This window comes from Aegilops tauschii, chromosome 1, assembly GCF_002575655.3.
Source record: "Aegilops tauschii subsp. strangulata cultivar AL8/78 chromosome 1, Aet v6.0, whole genome shotgun sequence".
Classification (NCBI taxonomy): Eukaryota; Viridiplantae; Streptophyta; class Magnoliopsida; order Poales; family Poaceae; genus Aegilops; species Aegilops tauschii.
In genome coordinates this window covers 387003872-387027687 of record NC_053035.3, presented here as the reverse complement: position 1 = coordinate 387027687, position 23816 = coordinate 387003872, and positions in this window count along the sequence as shown.

The following is a 23816-nucleotide window of genomic DNA, read 5'->3' as shown; positions in this document are numbered from 1 at the left end:
ATTCTAGTGAACCTGGGGTAGAAAAACCTTCTAAGAATCATAATGATGTTTCTATTTCTGATGCTGAGACACAATCTGGTGATGAACATCCACCTGGTAATGATGCTAATGAGTTCATGTGGATGCTCAACCAAATAATGATGTGGAAATATAACCTGTTGTTGATCTTGATAACCACCTACTAAGAAAAAATATGATAGAAGTGATTTATTGCTAGAAAACATGATAAGGAAAGAGAACCATGGGTTCAAAAACCCATGTAGTTTCCTACTAAGTCTGTGAAAAATAAGGATGAGAAAGATTTTGAGTGCCTTGTTGAAATTCTTAGGCCTGTTTTCTTGCGTACTTGTTTGACTGATATTTTGAAAATGCATCCATATACTAAATACATGAAAGATATTGTCACTAATAGAAGAAAGATAACTGAAGGCTAAATTCCACCATGCTTGTAAATTATTCTTTTAAGGGTGGAGTACCTAAGAAGTTAGGAGAACCAGAATACCCACTATACCATGCTCCATTAAAAGAAATTATGTCAAAACTGCTTTCTGTGATTTAGGAGCCAGTGTTAGTGTTATGGCTTTATCTTTATATAGAAGACTTGATTTGAATAAGCTCACACCTACTGAAATATCCTTGCAAATGGTTGATAAAACAACTGCTATACCTATCGGAATTTGCGATGATGTTCCCGTTGTGGTTGCAAACGTTACTATCTCAACAGACTTTGTTATACTTGATATGCCCGAGGACGGCGCTATGTCGATTATCCTTGGAAGACCCTTTTTGAATATTGCAGGGGTTGTTATTGATTGGAACCCCATTGAAGATTTTCAGAATCCCCAAAAACCTAACCGAATAAAAGATACGGGGCTTTTAAGATCTAGAGGGGGGAAAATGGAAAAAAAATCAAACTTAGTAATGGCGTACCATTTGCTAGGTGCGCCACTAGTAACAGAAAAAAAATTGGTTTCGAAGTTTTTTTGGAAAAAATGTTCAAAATAAGATACGTAATATGACCGGGAAATTTGAAATATTTTTTCAAAATTTCATCACTGAACATGAACAAAGTCATAGACGTCAACAAGGTTTAATAGGATTGATATGATAGATATATCAACAAGTGCCTGTTAAGTGAGCTGGTGCTGGGGTTGGATAGAATTGCGAAGTTAAGCGTGCTCGGGCTGGAGTAGTGTGAGGATGGGTGACCTTTCGAGAAGTTTGACCACGGAGTGCGATTTGACTTGAGATTAAGCATATTGACCCGAGATTAAGCCATAGTGACCCGAGATTAAGAAAAAAAAACAAAGAAAATTTGGTTTCATTTTTTAAATATATATTTTCTAAAATAAAAATTGAAAAAAATTGTTAGTAATGGCGCACCAGATATGTGGTGCGCCATTACTAAGTCAAATAGTAATGGCGCACCGTTGGACATAGTAATGGCGCACTATGGGGTGCGCCACTATTATCTGGTATACTAATGGCGCACTAGGGGTGCGCCATTAGTACTTGTTACTATTGGCGTGATGATAGTGGCGCACCTATAGTGCGCCATTAATGGCCAAAATAGGTGCGCCACTAACAGGCCTTTTCCTAGTAATGGGGGGTGCCCGGAACCCCTTCCGGTGACCCGATATGTACCCGGTGCCCTCCGGAACACTTCCGGTGTCCGAATATTATCGTCCTATATATCAATCTTTACCTCTCGACAATTTCGAGACACGTTGTCATGTCCGTAATTGATAACCCACAAGTATAGGGGATCACAACAGTTTTCGAGGGTAGAGTATTCAACCCAAATTTATTGATTCGACACAAGGGGAGCCAAAGAATATTCTCAAGTATTAGCAGTTGAGTTGTCAATTCAACCACACCTGGATAACTTAGTATCTGCAGCAAATTATTTAGTAGCAAAGTAATATGGAAGTAACGGTAACGGTGGCCAAAGTAATAGTAGCAGTTTTGTAGTGATTGTAACAGCAGCAACGGAAAAGTAAATAAGCGAAGAACAATATGTGAAAAGCTCGTAGGCATTTCATCGGTGATGGAGAATTATGCCGGATGCGATTACTCATGCAACAGTTATAACATAGGGTGACACAGAACTAGCTCCAATTCATCAATGTAATGTAGGCATGTATTCCGAATATAGTCATACGTGCTTATGGAAAAGAACTTGCATGACATCTTTTGTCCTACCCTCCCGTGGCAGTGATGACCCACAAGTATATGCGATCTATCGTAGTCCTTTCGATAAGTAAGAGTGTCGAACCCAACGAGGAGCAGAAGGAAATGATAAGCGGTTTTCAGCAAGGTATTCTCTGCAAGCACTGAAATTGTAGGTAACACATAGTTTTGTGATAAGATAATTTGTAACGAGCAACGAGTAACAAGAGTAAATAAAGTGCAGCAAGTTGGCCCAATCCTTTTTGTAGCAAAGGACAAGCCTGGACAAACTCTTATATAGAGAAAAGCGCTCCCGAGGACACATGGGAATTATCGTCAAGCTAGTTTTCATCACGTTCATATGATTCGCGTTCGGTACATTGATAATTTGATATGTGGGTGGACCGGTGCTTGGGTGCTGTCCTTACTTGGACAAGCATCCCACTTATGATTAACTCCTATTGCAAGCATCCACAACTACAAAAGAAGTATTAAGGTAAACCTAACCATAGCATGAAACATATGGATCCAAATCAGCCCCTTACGAAGCAACGCATAAACTAGGGTTTAAGCTTCTGTCACTCTAGCAACCCATCATCTAATTATTACTTCCCAATGCCTTCCTCTAGGCCCAAATAATGGTGAAGTGTCATGTAGTCGACGTTCACATGACACCACTAGAGGAGAGACAACATACATCTCATCAAAGTATCGAATGAATACCAAATTCACATGACTACTAATAGCAAGACTTCTCCCATGTCCTCAGGAACAAACGTAACTACTCACAAAGCATATTCATGTTCATAATCAGAGGAGTATTAAAATGCATATAGGATCTGAACATATGATCTTCCACCAAATAAACCAACTAGCATCAACTACAAGGAGTAATCAACACTACTAGCAACCTACAGGTACCAATCCCAGACTTAGAGACAAGAATTGGATACAAGAGATGAACTAGGGTTTGAGAGGAGATGGTGCTGGTGAAGATGTTGATGGAAATTGGCCCCCTCCCGATGAGAGGAGCGTTGGTGATGACGATGGCGATGATTTCCCCCTCCCGGAGGGAAGTGTCCCCGGCAGAACAGCTCCGCGAGAGCCCTAGATTGGTTCCGCCAAGGTTCCGCCTCGTGGCGGCGGAGTCTCGTCCCGAAAGCTTGCTTATTATTTTTCTTCGGACGAAAGACTTCATATAGCAGAAGATGGGCACCGGAGGGCCACCAGGGGGCCCACGAGGCAGGGAGCGCGCCCAGGGGGGTAGGGCGCGCCCCCCACCCTCGTGCCCAGGGTGTGGGTAGCCTCTGGTATTTCTTCCGCTCAATATTTTTTATTATTTCCAAAAATAACTTCTGTGGAGTTTCAGGACTTTTGGAGTTGTGCAGAATAGGTCTCTAATATTTGCTCCTTTTCTAGCCCAGAATTCCAGCTGCCGGCATTCTCCCTCTTTACGTAAACCTTGTAAAATAAGAGAGAATAGGCATAAGTATTGTGACATAATGTGTAATAACAGCCCATAATGCAATAAATATTGATATAAAAGCATGATGCAAAATGGACATATCAGGCAGGGGGGTCCTATTGGAAACTAAGGGATATTAAGGTCTCCTTTTAATAGAGACCGGACCAAAGCATTAACACATAGTGAATACATGAACTCCTCAAACTACGGTCATCACCGGGAGTGGTCCCGATTATTCTCACTTCGGGGTTGCCGGATCATAACACATAGTAGGTGACTATAGACTTGCAAGATAGGATCAAGAGCTCACATATATTCATGAAAACATAACAGGTTCAGATCTGAAATCATGGCACTCGGGCCCTAGTGACAAGCATTAAGCATAGCAAAGTCATAGCAACATCAATCTCAGAACATACTGGATACTAGGGATCAAACCCTAACAAAACTAACTCGATTACATCATAAATCTCATCCAACCCATCACCGTCCAGCAAGCCTACGATGGAATTACTCATGCACGGCGGTGAGCATCATGAAATTGGTGATGGAGGATGGTTGATGATGACGATGGCGATGGATTCCCCTCTCCGGAGCCCCGAACGGACTCCAGATCAGCCCTCCCGAGAGAGATTAGGGCTTGGCGGCGGCTCCGTATCGTAAAACGTGATGAATCCTTCTCTCTGATTTTTTCTCCCCGAACGTGAATATATAGTTGGAGTTGAGGTCGTTGGAGCACCAGGGGGGCCACGAGGCAGGGGGGCGTGCCCAGGGGGTAGGCGCGCCCCCACCCTAGTGGACAGGGTGTGGGCCCCCTGGCCTTGATTCTATCGCCAGTATTTTTTATTAATTCCGAAAATATTCTCCGTGAAGTTTCAGGTAATTCCAAGAACTTTTATTTCTGCACAAAAATAACACCATGGCAATTCTGCTGAAAACAGCGTCAGTCCGGGTTAGTTCCATTCAAATCATGCAAGTTAGAGTCCAAAACAAGGGCAAAAGTGTTTGGAAAAGTAGATACGATAGAGACGTATCAACTCCCCCAAGCTTAAACATTTGCTTGTCCTCAAGCAATTCAGTTGATAAACTGAAAGTGATAATGAAAAACTTTTACAAACTCTGTTTGCTCTTGTTGTTGTAAATATGTAAAGCCAGCATTCAAGTTTTCAGCAAAGATTATGAACTAACCATATTCACAATAACATTTAGGTCTTATTTTTACTCATATCAATGGCATAATCAACTAGCGAGCAATAATAATAAATCTCGGATGACAACACTTTCTCAAAACAATCATAATATGATATAACAAGGTGGTATCCAGCTAGCCCTTTCTGAGACCGCAAAACATAAATGCAGAGCACCTCTGAAGATCAAGGACTGACTAAACATTGTAATTCATGGTAAAAGAGATCCAGTCATAGTCATACCCAATATAAATTAATATTAATGGATGCAAATGACAGCGGTGCTCTCCAGCTGGTGCCTTTTTAATAAGAGGGTGATGACTCAACATAAAAGTAAATAGATAGGCCCTTCGCAGAGGGAAGCAGGGATTTGTAGAGGTGCCAGAGCTCGGTTTTGAAATAGAGATAAATAATATTTTGAGCGGCATACTTTCATTGTCAACATAACAACTGAGAGATCTCGATATCTTCCATGCTACTCACATTATAGGCGGTTCCCAAACAGAATGGTAAAGTTTATACTCCCCCTCCACCAACAAGCATCAATCCATGGCTTGCTCGAAACAACGAGTTCCTCCAACTAACAAGAGTCCCGGGGGAGTTTTGTTTGCAATTATTTGATTTGATTTGAGCATGGGACTGGGCATCCCGGTGACCAGCCATTTTCTCGTGAGTGACGAGCGGAGTCCACTCCTCTAGAGAATAACCCGCCTAGCATGGAAGATACAGACAGCCCTAGTTGATACATGAGCTATTCGATCATACAAAACAGAATTTCATTTGAAGGTTTGGAGTTTGGCACATACAGATTTACTTGGAACGGCAGGTAGATACCGCATATAGGAAGGTATAGTGGACTCATATGGAATAACTTTGGGGTTTATGGAAGTGGATGCACAAGCAGTATTCCCGCTTAGTACAAGTGAAGGCTAGAAAAAACTGGGGAGCAACCAACTAGAGAGCAACAACAGTCATGAACATGCATTAAAATTAATAAACATTGAGTGCAAGCATGAGTAGGATATAATCCACCATGAACATAAATATCGTGAAGGCTATGTTGATTTTGTTTCAACTACATGCGTGAACATGTGCCAAGTCAAGTCACTTGAATCATTCAAAGGAGGATACCACCCTGTCATTCCACATCACAACCATTTTAATAGCATGTTGGCACGCAAGGTAAACCATTATAAACTCCTACCTAATTAAGCATGGCATAAGCAACTATAATCTCTAATTGTCATTGGAAACATGTTTATTCATAATAGGCTGAATCAGGAACGATGAACTAATCATATTTACAAAAACAAGAGAGGTCGAGTTCATACTAGCTTCTCTCATCTCAACCAGTACATCATATATCGTCATAATTGCCTTTCACTTGCACGACCGAACGATGTGAATAATAATAATAGTGCACGTGCATTGGACTAAGCTGGAATCTGCAGGCATTCAATAAACAGGAGAAGACAAGGCAATATGGGCTCTTGGTTAAATCAACAATAATGCATATAAGAGCCACTTCAACATTTTCATTATGGTCTTCTCCTCTCGACCCCCAAAGAAAAGAAAAGAAATAAAACTATTTACACGGGAAAGCTCCCAACAAGCAAAAGAAGAACAAGAAATCTTTTTGGGTTTTCTTTTTACTTATTTCTACTACAAGCATGGAAAGTAAACTGGCTAAAAGCTACAACTAATTTTTTTAGTTTTCTTAAGGTTTTTCAAACACACAAGAAGAAAGCATAAAAAGGAAAATAAACTAGCATGTATATTACAGTGAAAAAGTATGAGCACCGACAACTAGCATGAGTGTGTGAATATGAATGTAATGTCGGTGAGAAATATGTACTCCCACAAGCTTAGGCTTTTGGCCTAAGTTGGTTTATTGGCACGGCTGACCTGGCGGATATCCAAAGTTATAGTCGGCGTCGTACTAAGATACAACGGCTATGGCCTGATGGGCTGTAGCTTGGAGGCGAGCTGTCTAAGTCCTCCTCTCGTACTTGTTCGCCTCCTCCCTGGTTATAACATGTCTCCCTTTCGCCTGAAAGTCAAAGAAAGTAGGAGCAGGGAGAGCGATGTGATAGGTGCGTCGTCTGTCAAAGATTAGTCAGTACTGGAGGAACTGATCATTCCTCTCAACAAACTGATGACGAACCATAGCCTCATAATCTAAATAAACAGGAGGCAACTCAATATCATATCCATGTATGGGTATATCAAGAAAATTAGCTAGACGGGTTGCATAAATTCCACCAAAGAAATCTCCATTAATTCTACTATTATGCAACCTACGTGCAACAATGGCTCCCAAATTATAATGTTTATCTCCTAATACAACACTCCTGTGAACACTGATGTCAGGGACACACATGTGACATGCTTCATCCTTACCATTTATTCACCTACCTATGAAGAGAGCAAAATAATGTATAGCAGGAAAATGAATGCTCCCTATGGTAGCTTGTGTTATATCTCTAGACTCCCCCACAGTTATACTAGCAAGAAAATCTCTAAACTCATATTTGCGAGGCTCACTAGTGCTACCCCATTGTGGAAGTTTGCAAGCAGTATTAAAATCCGCTAAGTCCATAGTATAAGAATTTTCATAAAGATCAAACAGGACAGTTTGAGAATTGCGTGATGATGAAAATTCAAACCTTCTCACAAAGGAATCAGTGAGATAGTGGTACTGACGGCACTTATCTGCCTCGAATCTCTCAAGATCAGCGTTACGCACATATGCGTAAAATTCCTCCTTGATTGTTGCTCGAACCATAAAGTCCTCTGATGGCCATTCACAAGCCCGCACTTGAGCTTCCCTCGGTGGTTCATCGTCCGCATCGCGTATTCCAAGCCTGGGTCCTTACTTCCTTGAAGGACCACCTTGGTACATTTTCCTAAACATATTTCTTCCTCTGAAAAATTTCTGAAAATTTTAGTAACTCAAAATAAAAGTGAACCAAACTCAACAAAATTGATAGCAACTACTCCTACAAGTGCCTAGAGACTATATCATGCATTAGAACTACTTGGGACCAAAGAAATTTGACACGCAAGCTCAAGAACAGGGTCATGTAAGCAGCAAAAATTTGCAATAAATAAAGCACTAGAACAAAAATAATTGGACCATTGGAGGAGTCACATACCGAAGAACAATCTCCCAAAGCAGTTTTGTGAGTGGAGCTTTGAGCAAGGAGATCGAAAATTGCAGTAAGATGAGCTAGAACTCGTGCTTGAGCTGGTTGGTGATTTTTTTGGGAGGAAGAAGGAGTGTGTGGTGGCTGGAATAAGTGGAGGGGAGCCACCATGGGCCCACGAGGTAGGGGCGCCCATGGGGGTGGGCGCGCCCTGGACCCTCATGGCCAGGTGCTTGCTCCCCCTGCTGTGTTCTCAGTGCCAGATATTCTCAAATATTCAAGAAAAAATCATATTTCATTTTCGGGGCATTTGGAGAACTTTTATTTTTGGGGTATTTTTTATTACACGGATAATTCAGAAAACTAACAGAAAATACTATTTTTGCTTTATTTAATCTAAATTACAGAAAATAAAAGGAGGGTACAGAAGGTTGTGCTTTCTAACGTCATCCATCTCATGCTCATCAAAAGGAATCTACTAACAAGGTTGATCAAGTCTTGTTAACAAACTCATTCCGAATTGCATGAAACCGGAGAAATTTCGAATAACACTAGGTTACCTCAACGGGGATATGCACGTCCCCAATAATAAGAATATCATATTTCTTCTTGACAGTAGCAAGAGGAAATTCAAAACCTCCAAAAATAATCGATGGAATTTTTCCAATAGAGTTTATACTATGAACTTGAGGTTGTTTCCTCGGAAAGTGTACCGTATGCTCATTGCCATTAACATGAAAAGTGACATTGCCTTTGTTGCAATCAATAACAGCCCCTACAGTATTCAAAAAGGGTCTTCCAAGAATAATAGACATACTATCATCCTCGGGAATATCAAGAATAACAAAGTCCGTTAAAATAGTAACATTTGCAACCACAACAGGCACATCCTCACAAATGCCGACAGGTATAGCGGTTGATTTATCGGCCATTTGCAAAGATATTTCAGTAGGTGTCAACTTATTCAATTCAAGTCTACAATGTAAAGAGAGAGGCATAACACTAACACCGGCTCCAAGATCACATAAAGCGGTTCTAACATAATTTCTTTTAATGGAGCATGGTATAGTGGGTACTCCTGGATCTCCATGTTTCTTAGGTATTCCACCCTTAAAAGTATAATTAGCAAGCATGGTGGAAATTTCAGCTTCCGGTATCTTTCTCTTATTAGTAACAATATCTTTCATATACTTAGCATAAGGATTCATTTTAAGCATATCAGTCAAACGCATACGCAAAAAGATAGGTCTAATCATTTCAGCAAAGCGCTCAAAATCCTCATCATCCTTTTTCTTGGATGGTTTGGGAGGAAAAGGCATGGGTTTCTGAACCCATGGCTCTCTTTCTTTACCGTGCTTCCTAGCAACAAAGTCTCTCTTATCATAACATTGATTCTTTGATTGTGGGTTATCAAGATCAACAGCAGGTTCAATTTCTACATCGTTGTTATTACTAGGTTGAGCATCAACATGAATATCATCATTAACATTATCACTAGGTTCATGTTCATTTCCACATTGTGTTTCAGCATCAGAGATAGATATATCATTGGGATTCTCAGGTGTGTCAACAACAGGTTCACTAGAAGCATAGCAAAGTCCTATCATTTTTCTTTTTCTTCTTCTTAGAAGGACTAGGTGCATAAACATTATTTCTTTGAGAATCCTGCTCAATTCTCTTAGGGTGGCCCTCAAGATACAAAGGTTCCTGAGTCACTTTACCTCCTCTAGTTGCAACTCTAACAGCAAAGTCATTGTTCTTACTATTCAATTCATTGAGAAAATCATTCTGAGCTTTAAGTACTTGTTCTACTTGAGTGGTAACCATAGAAGCATGTTTACTAATGAGTTTAAGCACCTTTAACTACATATAATCACTCAAGTGTTCAATCATATAAGCATTGCGTTTTAATTCTCTACCAAAATAAGCATTGAAGTTTTCTTGCTTAACCATAAAGTTATCAAACTCATCCAAACATTGGCTAGTAAACTTAGTAGGAGGGATTTCAGCTTTATCATATCTATAGAGAGAATTTACCTTTACTACCTATGTCGGGTTATCAAGACCGTGTGTTTCTTCAATAGGGGGTAAATTAAGACCATGTGTTTCTTCAATAGGAGGTAAATTAAGACCATGTATTTCTTCAACAGGAGGTAAATTCTTAACATCTTCAGCTTTAATACCTTTTTCTTTCATAGATTTCTTTGCATCTTGCATATCTTCAGGACTGAGGAATAGAATACCCCTTTTCTTCGGAGTTGGCTTAGGACTTGGTTCAGGAAGTGTCCAATTATTTTCATTGGTCAACATATTATTCAATAGAATTTCAGCTTGATTAGCGGTTCTTTCCCTGAAAACACAACCAGCACAACTATCCAGGTGGTCTCTGGAAGCATCGGTTAGTCCATTATAAAAGATATCAAGTATTTCATTTTTCTTGAGAGGATGATCAGGCAAAGCATTAAGTAATTGGAGAAGCCTCCCCCAAGCTTGTGGGAGACTCTCTTCTTCAATTTGCACAAAATTATATATTTCCCTTAATGCAGCTTGTTTCTTATGAGCAGGGAAATATTTAGCAGAGAAGTAATAAATCATATCCTGGGGACTACGCACACAACCAGGATCAAGAGAATTAAACCATATCTTAGCATCACCCTTTAATGAGAACGGAAATAATTTAAGGATATAGTAGTAGCGAGTTTTCTCATCATTAGTGAACAGGTTGGCTATATCATTTAATTTAGTAAGATGCGCCACAACAGTTTCAGATTCATAGCCATAGAAAGGATGAGATTCAACCAAGGTAATTATCTCAGTATCAACAGAGAAATCATAATCCTTATCAGTAATAAAGATAGGTGAAGTAGCATAAGCAGGATCATATTTCATTCTAGCATTCAGAGATTTTTCTTTCAGCTTAGCTAATAATTTCTTAAGATCACTTCTATCATTGCAAGCAAGAAAGTCTCTAGCAGTTTCTTCATCCATAACATAACCCTCAGGCACAACAGGCAATTCATATCTAGGGGAGAATCTTCATCATCACTTTCATCAATATTATCAGTTTCAATAATTTCATTCTCTCTAGCCCTAGCAAGTTGTTCATCAAGAAATTCACCAAGTGGCACAGTAGTATCAAGCATAGAAGTAGTTTCATCATAAGTATCATGCATAACAGAAGTGGCATCATCAATAACAAGCGACATATCAGAATTAATAGCAGAAGCAGGTTTAGGTGTCGCAAGCTTACTCAAAACAGAAGGTGAATCAAGTGCAGAGCTAGATGGCAGTTCCTTACCTCCCCTCATAGTTGAGGGATAAATTTTGGTTTTCTCGTCTTTCAAGTTCCTCATAGTGACCAGCAGATATAAATCCCAAGTGACTCAAAGAATAAAGCTATGCTCCCCGGCAATGGCGTCGGAGAATAGTCTTGATAACCCACAAGTATAGGGGATCACAACAGTTTTCAAGGGTAGAGTATTCAACCCAAATTTATTGATTCGACACAAGGGGAGCCAAAGAATATTCTCAACTATTAGCAGTTGAGTTGTCAATTCAACCACACCTGTATAACTTAGTATCTGCAGCAAAGTATTTAGTAGAAAAGTAATATGGAAGTAACTGTAACGGTGGCAAAAGTAACAGTAGCAATTTTGTAGTGATTGTAACAGCAGCAACGGAAAAGTAAATAAGCGAAGAACAATATGTGAAAAGCTCGTATGCATTGGATCGGTGATGGAGAATTATGCCAGATGCGATTATTTATGCAACAGTTGTAACATAGAGTGACACAGAACTAGCTCCAATTCATCAATGTAATGTAGGCATGTATTCCGAATATAGTCATACGTGCTTATGGAAAAGAACTTGCATGACATCTTTTGTCCTACCCTCCTGTGGCAGCGGGGTCCTATTGGAAACTAAGGGATATTAAGGCCTCCTTTTAATAGAGTACCGGACCAAAGCATTAACACATAGTGAATACATGAACTCCTCAAACTACGGTCATCACCGGGAGTGGTCCCGATTATTGTCACTTCGGGGTTTCCGGATCATAACACATAGTAGGTGACTATAGACTTGCAAGATAGGATCAAGAACTCACATATATTCATGAAAACATAATAGGTTCAGATCTGAAATCATGGCACTCGGGCCCTAGTGACAAGCATTAAGCATAGCAAAGTCATAGCAACATCAATCTCAGAACATAGTGGATACTAGGGATCAAACCCTAACAAAATTAACTCGATTACATGATAAATCTCATCCAACCCATCACCGTCCAACAAGCCTACGATGGAATTACTCACGCACGGCGGTGAGCATCATGAAATTGGTGATGGAGGATGGTTGATGATGACGATGGCGACTGATTCCCCTCTCCGGAGCCCCGAATGGACTCCAGATCAGCCCTCCCGAGAGAGATTAGGGATTGGCGGCGGCTCCGTATCGTAAAATGCGATGAATCCTTCTCTCTGATTTTTTTCTCCCCGAACGTGAATATATAGAGTTGGAGTTGAGGTCAGTGGAGCACCAGGGGGCCCACGAGGCAGGGGGCGCGCCCCCACCCTCGTGGACAGGGTGTGGGCCCCCTGGCCTTGATTCTTTCGCCACTATTTTTATTAATTCCAAAATTATTCTCCGTGAACTTTCAGGTCATTTTGAGAACTTTTATTTCTGCACAAAAATAACACCATGGCAATTCTGCTGAAAACAGCGTCAGTCCGGGTTAGTTCCATTCAAATCATGCAAGTTAGAGTCCAAAACAAGGGCAAAAGTGTTTGAAAAAGTAGATACGATGGAGACGTATCAGTAATCTCATCCGGGACTCCGAACAAGATTCGGTCACCAAATCACATAAGTCATATAATACAAAATCGTCATCGAATATTAAGCGTGCGGACCATACGGGTTCGAGAACTATGTAGACATGACCGAGACACCTCTCCGGTCAATAACCAATATCGGAACCTGGATTCTCATATTGGTTCCTACATATTCTACGAAGATCTTTGTCGGTCAAACCATAATGACAACATACGTTATTCCCTTTCTCATCGGTATGTTACTTGCCCGAGATTCGATCGTCGGTATCTTCATACCTAGTTCAATCTCGTTACCGACAAGTCTCTTTACTCGTTCCGTGATACATCATCCCGCAACTAACTCATTAGTCACATTGCTTGCAAGGCTTCTTATGATGTGTATTACCGAGAGGGCCCAGAGATACCTCTCCGATACTCGGATTGACAAATCCTAATATCGATCTATGCGAACCCAACAAACACCTTCGGAGATACCTGTAGAGCATCTTTATAATCACCCAGTTACGTTGTGACATTTAATGGCACACAAGGTATTCCTCCAGTATCTGGGAGTTGCATAATCTCATAGTCAAAGGAATATGTATATGACATGAAGAAAGCTATAGCAATAAAACTGAATGGTCAATATGCTAAGCTAACGGATGGGTCATGTCCATCACATCATTTTCATAATGATGTGATCCCATTCATCAAATGACAACACATGTCTATGGTTAGGAAACTTAACCATCTTTGATTAACGAGCTAGTCTAGTAGAGGCTCACTAGGGACACGGTGTTTTGTCTATGTATTCACACATGTATCAAGTTTCCGGTTAATACAATTCTAGCATGAATAATAAACATTTATCATGATATAAGGAAATATAAATAATAGACATAGATATTTGCAAAATACATACGGATCTGAATGTGGCAGACCCGTTGACTAAGCCTCTTCCACAAGCAAAACATGATCAACACCAAGACTCCATGGGTGTTAGAATCATTGCATTGTAATCTAGATTATTGACTCTACTGCAAGTGGGAGACTGAAGGAAATATGCCCTAGAGGCAATAATAAAGTTGTTATTTGTATTTCCTTATATCATGATAAATATCTATTATTCATGCTAGAATTGTATTAACTGTAAACTTGATACATGTGTGGATACATAGACAAAATAGTGTCCCTAGTAAGCCTCTACTAGACTAGCTCGTTAATCAAACATGATTAAGTTTCCAAACCATAGACATGTGTTGTCATTTGATGAACGAGATCACATCATTAGGAGAATGATGTGATGGACAAGACCCATCCGTTAGCTTAGCATAATGATCGTTAAGTTTTATTGCTATTGCTTTCTTCATGACTTATACATGTTGCTTTGACTATGAGATTATGCAACTCCCAAATACTGGAGGAATACCTTGTGTTCTTATAAAGATGCTCTACAGGTATCTCTGAAGGTGTTTTGTTGGGTTGGCATAGATCGAGATTAGGATTTGTAACTCCGAGTATCGGAGAGGTATCTCTGGGCCCTCTTGGTAAAGCACATCATAATAAGCCTTGCAAGCAATGTGACTAATGAGTTAGTTACGGGATGATGCATTACGGAACGAGTAAAGAGACTTCCCGGTAACGAGATTGAACTAGGTATGAGGATACCGACAATCGAATCTCGGGCAAGTAACATACCGATGACAAAGGGAATAACGTACGTTGTCATAACGGTTCAACCGATAAAGATCCTCGTAGATTATGTGGGAACCAATATGAGCATCCAGGTTCCGCTATTGGTTATTGACCGAAGAGGTGTCTCGGTCATGTCTACATAGTTCTCGAACCCGTAGGGTCCGCACGCTTAACGTTCGATGACGATTTGTATTATGAGTTATGTGTTTTGGTGACCGAAGGTTGTTTGGAGTCCTAGATAAGATCACGGACATGACAAGGAGTCTCGAAATGGTCGAGAGGTAAAGATTGATATATTGGACGGTAGTATTCAGACACCGGAATGGTTCCGGAGTGTTTCAGATATTTATCGGAGTACCGGGAGGTTACCGGAACCCCCCGGGGGAAGTAATGGGCCACATGGGCCGTAGGGGAGAGGCAAGGCAGCCCATAAGGGGTGGGGCATGCCCCCCCCATGGGAAGTCCGAATTGGACAAGGGGAGGGGGCGTGGCCCCCCTTTCCTTCTCCCTCTCCCTCTCCTTCCCCCTTTCCCCCTCTGATAGAAGGAAGGGGGGCCGAATAGGACTTGGAGTCCTAGTAGGACTCCTCCCCTTGGGGGCGCGCCTAGGCCAGCCTCCTCCCCTCTCCTCCTTTATATACGGGGGCGGGGGGCACCTCTAAACACATCAATTGTTTCTTAGCCGTGTGCGGTGCCCCCCTCCACCGTTTACTCCTCCGGTCATATTGTCGTAGTGCTTAGCCAAAGCCCTGCACGAATCACCTCACCATCACCGTGACAACGCCGTCGTGCTGATGAAACTATCCCTCGACACTTTGCTGGATCAAGAGTTCGAGGGACGTCGTCGAGCTGAACGTGTGCAGAACTCGGAGGTGACGTACATTCGGTGCTTGATCGGTTGGATCGAGAAGACATTCGACTACATCAACCGCGTTAAGCTAACGCTTCCGCTTTTGGTCTACGAGGGTACGTGGACACACTCTCCCCCTCTCGTTGATATGCATCTCCTAGATAGATCTTGCATGATCGTAGGAATTTTTTTGAAATTGCATGCTATGTTCCCCAACAAAAGTATAGGGAGTGTGCAATGATGATCATATCAATCTGGGAACCACTTCCAACACACAACGTCACTTCATCCTTAACTAGTCTCTGTTCATTCTGCAACTCTCGAGTTACTAATCTTAGCAACTGAACCGGTATCAAATACCCAGGGGTTGCTACGAACACTAGTAAAGTACACATCAATAATCTGTATATCAAATATACCTTTGTTCACTTTGCCATCCTTCTAATCCGCCAAGTATTCGAGGTAGTTCCGCTTCTAGTGACCATTCCGTTGCAATAGAAGCACTCAGTTTCAGGCTTAGGTCCAGCTTTGGGCTTCCTCACGGGAGTGGCAACTTGCTTGCCATTCTTCTTGAAGTTCCCTTTCTTTCCCTTACCCTTTTTTAAAACTAGTGGTCTTGTTAATCCTCAACACTTGATGCTCTTTCTTGATTTCTACCTTCGCTGATTTCAGGATCGCGAAGAGCTCGGGAATCATTTTCATCATCCCTTGCATATTATAGTTCATCACAAAGTTCTAGTAGCTTGGTGATAGTGGCTAGAGAATTTTGTCAATCACTATCTTATCTAGAAGATTAACTCCCACTTGATTCAAGCGATTGTAGTACCCAGATATTCTGAGCACATGCTCACTAGTAGAGCTATTCTCCTCCATCTTGTAGGCAAAGTACTTGTCAAAGGTCTCATACCTCTTGACACGGGCATGAGTCTGAAATACCAATTTCAGCTCTTGGAACATCTTATATGCTCCGTGGCGTTCGAAACATCTTTGAAGCCCCGATTCTAAGCCATAAAGCATGGTGCACTAAACTATCAAGTAGTCATCATATCAAGCTTGCCAAATGTTCATAACGTCTGCATCTGCTCTTGCAATCGGTCTGTCACCTAGAGGTTCATCAAGGACATACTTATCTCTACTTTGTTGCATCACCCTTTCCTCTTCAAGGGAAAAACCAACGCAAGCTCAAGAAGTAGGAACGTCTCGGATCCCATCCGGGACTCACAAGAACCTTAGGATTTTCTACCTATAATATCTCAATACTACCCTAGCGCTACTGAACGTTAAACGTGCGACCCTACGGGTTCGGAACATGCAGACATGACCGAGATTCCTCTCCGGTCAATAACCAATAACGGAACCTGGATTCCCATATTTGTTCCTACATATTCAATGAATATCTTTATCGGTTGAAACATGATGTCAAGGATTCAATCAATCCCGTATGCAATTGCCTTTGTCCGGCGATATGTTACTTGTCCGAGATTCGATCATCGGTATCTCCATACCTAGTTCAATCTTGTTACTAACAAGTCTCTTTACTCGTTCCGTAACACAAGATCCTGTGACTAAACTCATTAGTCACATGAAGCTTCTTATATGTTGTATTACTAAGAGGGCCCAGAGATATCTCTCCGGCACACGGAGCGACAAATCCCAGTCTCGATCCATGCAACCCAACAGACACCTTCGGAGATACCCGTAGTGCACCTTTATGATCACCCAATTACAAAGTGAAGTTTGATAGCACACAAGGCTTTCCTCCAGTATCCGGTAGTGGCATGATCTCATGGTCGAAGGAACAAATACTTGACATGAAGAAAGCTATAGCAAATCACTAAACGATCTGATGCTAAGCTTACGGTTGGGTCTGTCCATCACATCATTCTCCTAATGATGTGATCCCGTTATCAAATGACAACTCATGTCCATGCTTATGAAACCTTAACCATCTTTGATCAACGAGCTAGTCTAGTAGAGGCTTAGTAGGGACACGATGTAGTTTATTTATTCACACATGTATTTAAGTTTCGGGTCAATACAATTCTAGCGTGAGTAATAGACATTTATCATGAACAAGAAATATGATAATAACCATTTTATTATTACCTCTAGGGCATATTTCCAACAAGAAATGGTTTAATACTCTTGCTTCTGGTTGTGTGTGTAGTCCCCAGGATATGATTTATTACTTCTCTGAAAAATATTTTCCTGCTCATAAGAAACAAGCTGCCATACACGAAATATTTAACTTTGTGCAAATTGAAAAAGAGAATATCCCTCAAGCTTGGGGGAGGCTTCTCCAATTACTTAATGCTTTGCCTGATCATCCTCTTACGAAAAATGAAATAATTGATATCTTTAATAATGGACTAACCGATGCTTTTAGGGACTACCTAGATAGTTGTGTTAGTTCTGTTTTCAGAGAACAAACTATTGGACATGTTGAAGAACTATTGAATAATATATTGAGAAATGTCGATGATTGTACACTTCCTGAACCACCACCTCAGCCAACTCCAAAGAATAGAGGTATTCTATTTCTCAGTCTAGAAGATATGCAAGAGGCAAAGAAATCTATGAAAGAAAAGGGTATTAAATCTGAAGACGTTAAGAATTTACCACCTATTGAAGAAATACATGGACTCGACACCCCGACACAGGTAGTAGGGGTAAATTCTCTTATTAGAAGGTAATGTTCCTTATAATAAATCTACTAGTCAATGCCTAGATGAATTTGATAACTACATTGTTAAGCAAGAGCATATTAATATGTATGTTAGCAAGCAATTGAAACGTAATGCTTTCATGATTGATTGTTTGAGTGATTTGAAATGTAATGCTTCCATAGGAACTTCTTGAAGTCCATGTGTTGGTTTCAAGGAGTTTATGTGTTGACCAAGGTGCTATTCAAGAAATTATATAAAGATTGGTCATGATACATGGTTGATCAAGACTGAGTCAAGAGTGAATCAAGTTGATCAACACACAAAGTGTACAAGATGTACCGAGAGGGATCAAGTGATCCCATGGTATGGTAACCATTGTCCATTACGCTTTGTGTACTAACCCATGGTCTTTGTGAGAGTTCTATATGGGGTTAGGTATGTTTCGATGGGCTTGCGTCAAGAGGAAGATCTCATACAACCCATGGAGGATGACATCAAGTAGTGATCATCATCAAGATTGCCGTGTGCAAATTCAAGTGGAGCATCACGAAGAGATCATGCTTGAAGCTTGCCGTCCATTGTGGTGACAAACGATTTGTGAAGATGTGCCAAAGAGTGGCACACCCATAGTGGAGTATGGGGGAGCAATCAACTAGTCTTCATCGAGCCAACGCAATCAAGAAAGGTGGTCCAACTTGAGGGAGTCAAGATCGCATCATCTAGCTCAAGTGGACTATGTGCAAGGCAAAGGTTTGCCCTTGATAAGTTTTCTATTTTACCGGTCTCATGGTGGTAGTTGGGAGACCGGGTTATAGGATCGGTTGTCATACTATCAAGGAGGGATCTCAAGTTAGTAGCTTGATTGTATCATCCGTAAAGAGCTCAAACCATTGCATCTTTGCATCATCTTTCTTGCTCTTGTTTGGTGTTTCTCTTTGTGTGTTTTAGAGCTTATGGTTATCTTCTTGACAAGCTCGAGTTCATCGAAATGGAGTTCACATGCATCTTCTATGATGTTTTCGATGTTGGAGGTTATGTCAGTTCTTCTCTGTTGGAGGTTTCACTCCTCTATATCTTAGGCATACCTCCCCTGCCTCTTCCTACTATAATATGGAGGTTCTTCTCTATCGCTGTTTGGATAATACTCATCGTCTTCTATCCAACAAGGTTGAGTTTGCTCAATTCGGAGCTCATATGCAGAAGTTATGGCAGTTCTGGTTTTCTTGTTGCGTCTGTTTTGCTTGGGGCTTGCTTCATGCACCCCTATGTTAGTACCGCTTTGGTCAGCGGTAGTACCGCTTGTATGCGGTAGTACCGACCCTTTCGGGCGATAGTACCACTTGGAAGCGGTACTTTTGATGTTCCAGTTCCGCGCGTACTTCCGCTTATTCAGGGGGTTATGTTTTTCGTGTCGGGTTCAACGGTAGTAGGTGAACTGCGGCAGTACGGCCTATAAGCGGTAGTACCGCCCCGGTCGGGCGGTAGTATCGCTACTGTAGTACTGTCGTCGCGTTGTGCTCTGCTCTCCCTCCTCTGCTCATGTGTTCTGCTTCTCCCGCGGTAGTACCACTGGGATGAGCGGTAGTACCCCCGAGGTTCCTTGTCATTGCTCTATTTTCCTGTTCTGCCGTCCGAGCAGTAGTACCGCTCCATGGAGCGGTAGCACCGCTCGTGTGCGGGCTGAGCACATAACGGTTGGATTTTCCCCACCTACAAATGGGGGTCTTCTTCCCCATTGGACCTCATCCTTCTAGCTCGGGTTCTTCCCCCATTGTTGACCTTCTTCGAGCTTTCTATCCCTCAATCCCTCCAATTATTCTTGCTAGTTCTTGAGGGAAAAGAGAGAGGAGGTCTAGATCTACGTTTCCACCAATCACTTTCTCCTCTATGTGAGGGGAACCCCTTGGATCTAGATCTTGGAGTTCTTCATGTTCTCTTCTTCGTTCTTCCTCTCATTTTCCTCCATAGCATCAGTTGCTTTGGTGGGATTTGAGAGAGAAGGGCTTGGGCACTTCGTGTGCCCTTGCCATTGCATTTGGTGCATCCGTTTGATTTCTCCACGGTTATACATGGAAGTGAAGTTGAGAAGCTTGTTACTCTTGGGTGTTTGGGCACCCTAGAGCTTGTTCCTCTGGGGTGCCTTGGTGCCCTAGACGGTTTCTGTTGTCGGAGCTCAATCATTGTGGTGTAAAGCTCCGGGAAAGCGTCGGGGTCTCCAATTAGGATGTGGAGATCACCCCGAGCAATTTGACAGGTACCGGTGACTGCCCCCAAGGGTTGCCAAAGTGTACGGGTTCAGTGACCGCCCCCAAGGGTTGCCATTTGTACAGGTTCTGTGACCGCCCTCAAGGGTCCCTTAGTGGAATCACGGCATCTTGCATTGTGCGAGGGCATGAGAAGATTACGGTGGCCCTAGTGGCTTCTTGGGGAGCATTGTGCATCCACACCGCTCCAAATGGATATTAGCATCCGCAAGGGTGTGAACTTCAGGATACATCGTCATCTCCGCGTGCCTCAGTTATCTCTTACCCGGGCCCTTTACTTATGCACTTTACTTTGTGATAGCCATAGTGTTTCATGTTATATATCTTGTGCTATCACTTAGTTGTTTATCTTGCTTAGCATAAGTTGTTGGTGCACATAGGTGATCCTAGTTGTTGTAGGTTTTGTGCTTGACAAATTAACCGCTAGGTTTATCCCGCATTTGTTCAAGCCTAAACCATAATTATTTAAAAGCGGCTATTCACCCCCCCCCTCTAGGCGACATCCACGATCTTTCAGCTAAGTCACATAATGATTTGATTAATGAAATGGATAATAAAATGAGTGATCATGTTGTTAGGGTAATGATTAGAGGAGGTAGAATGACTCAGGAGCCTCTGTATCTTGAAGGTCATCCTAAGAGAATTGAGCAAGATTCTCAGAGAATTAATAATGATGCACCTAGTTCATCTAAGAAGAAAAAGAAAATGATAGAACTTTGCATGATTCTAGTGAACCTGGGGTAGAAAAACCTTCTAAGAATCATAATGATGTTTCTATTTCTGATGCTGAGACACAATCTGGTGATGAACATCCACCTAGTAATGATGCTAATGAGTTCATGTGGATGCTCAACCAAATAATGATGTGGAAATATAACATGTTGTTGATCTTGATAACCACCTACTAAGAAAAAAATATGATAGAAGTGATTTATTGCTAGAAAACATGATAAGGAAAGAGAACCATGGGTTCAAAAACCCATGTCGTTTCCTACTAAATCTCCGAAAAATAAGGATGAGAAAGATTTTGAGTGCCTTGTTGAAATGCTTAGGCCTGTTTTCTTGCGTACTCGTTTGACTGATATTTTGAAAATGCCTCCATCTAAATACATGAAAGATATTGTCACTAATAAAAGAAAGATAACTGAAGGCTAAATTCCACCATGCTTGTAAATTATTCTTTTAAGGGTGGAGTACCTAAGAAGTTAGGAGAACCAGAATACCCACTATACCATGCTCCATTAAAAGAAATTATGTCAAAACTGCTTTCTGTGATTTAGGAGCCGGTGTTGGTGTTATGCCTTTATATTTATATAGAAGACTTGATTTGAATAAGCTCACACCTACTGAAATATCTTTGCAAATGGTTGATAAATCAACTGCTATACCTATCGGAATTTGCGATGATGTTCCCGTTGTGGTTGCAAACGTTACTATCTTAACAGACTTTGTTATACATGATATGCCCGAGGACGACGCTATGTCGATTATCCTTGGAAGACCCTTTTTGAATATTGCAGGGGTTGTTATTGATTGTAACAAAAGCAAGGTCACTTCTCATGTCAATGGTAATGAGCATACGGCTTATTTCCCGAGGAAACAAAGTTCCGTGAATAGTATCAACATTATTGAAAAAAACTGCTACAATCACTATTGGAGGTTTTGAATTCCCTTTTCCGTCAGTCAAAAAGAAATATGTAAGTCTTATTGTTGGGGAGATGCATATACCCGTTGAGGTAACTTGGTGTTACTCAAAAATAGTTTGTTAATAAGACTTGATCAATCTTATTAATGGATTCTTTTTTAGGGACATGTGGTCGATGAATTTAGTAAGCACAACCTAATGTACCTACTATTTACTCTCTGTTATTTAAGGTTTAATAAATTAGAATGCCATGATTATCCTGTTTTCTGAATTTTCCATGCAATAAAAAAAGTCACGAAAATAGAAGTTCTCGGAATGATTTGAAAATTTAGTATGATTTTTTTTGCAATGTTTAAGAATGATTGGCGTTGAGCACACCCCAGGGGGTGCACCTGTGAGCCACAAGCTCATAGGGTGCGCCTACCCCCCTGGGCGCACCCGAGAGAACGACAATAATGTTTTTGGGGAGCGTCTCGACGCGACTGCCCTCGATCCGTTCCCATCTCCGTCCGCCTATGCTTCTAGTACTTCCCGTGCATCGACTCCATGGCTGACGAGTGATACCTCTCCATCGTATCTACTTTTCCAAACACTTTTGCCCTTTTTTTGGACTCTAACTTGCATGATTTGAATGGAACTAACCCGGACTGACGCTGTTTTCAGCAGAATTGTCATGGTGTTATTTTTGTGCAGAAACAAAAGTTCTCGGAATGACCTGAAAATCAACGGAGATTATTTTTGGAAAATATAAAAAATACTGGCGAAAGAATCAAGGCCAGGGGCCCACACCCTTTCCACGGGGGTGGGGGGCGCGCCCCTGCCTCGTGGGCCCCCTGGAGCTCCACCGACCTCAACTCCAACTCCATATATTCGTGTTCAGGGAGAAAAAATCAGAGAGAAAGATTCATCGCGTTTTACGATACGGAGCCGCTGCCAAGCCCTAAACTCTCTCGGGAGGGCTGGTCTGGAGTCCATTCGGGGCTCCGAAGAGGGGAATCCGTCGCCATCGTCATCATCAACCATCCTCCATCACCAATTTCATGATGCTCACCGCCGTGCGTGAGTAATTCCATCGTAGGCTTGCTGGACGGTGATGGGTTGGATGAGATTTATCATGTAATCGAGTTAGATTTGTTTGGGTTTGATCCCTAGTATCCACTATGTTCTGAGATTGATGTTGCTATGACTTTGCTATGCTTAATGCTTGTCACTAGGGCCCGAGTGCCATGATTTCAAATCTGAACCTATTATGTTTTCATGAATATATGTGAGTTCTTGATCCTATCTTGAAAGTCTATAGTCACCTATTATGTGTTATGATCCGGCAACCCCGAAGTGACAATAATCAGGACCACTCCCGGTGATGACCGTAGTTTGAGGAGTTCATGTATTCACTATGTGTTAATGCTTTGGTCCGGTACTCTATTAAAAGGAGGCCTTAATATCCCTTAGTTTCCGCTAGGACCCCGCTTCCACGGGAGGGTAGGACAAAAGATGTCATGCAAGTTCTTTTCCATAAGCACGTATGACTATATTCGGAATACATGCCTACATTACATTGATGAATTGGAGCTAGTTCTGTGTCACCCTATGTTATGATTGTTACATGATGGACCACATCCGGCATAATTCTCCATCACCGATCCAATGCCTATGAGCTTTTCACATATTGTTCTCCGCTTATTTACTTTTCCGTTGCTACTGTTACAATCACTACAAAACCCAAAAATATTACTTTTGCTACCGTTACCGTTACTTCCATATTACTTTGCTACTAAATACTTTGCTGCAGATACTAAGTTATCCAGGTGTGGTTCAATTGACAACTCAACTGCTAATACTTGAGAATATTCTTTGGCTCCCCTTGTGTCGAATCAATAAATTTGGGTTGAATACTCTACCCTCAAAAACTATTGCGATCC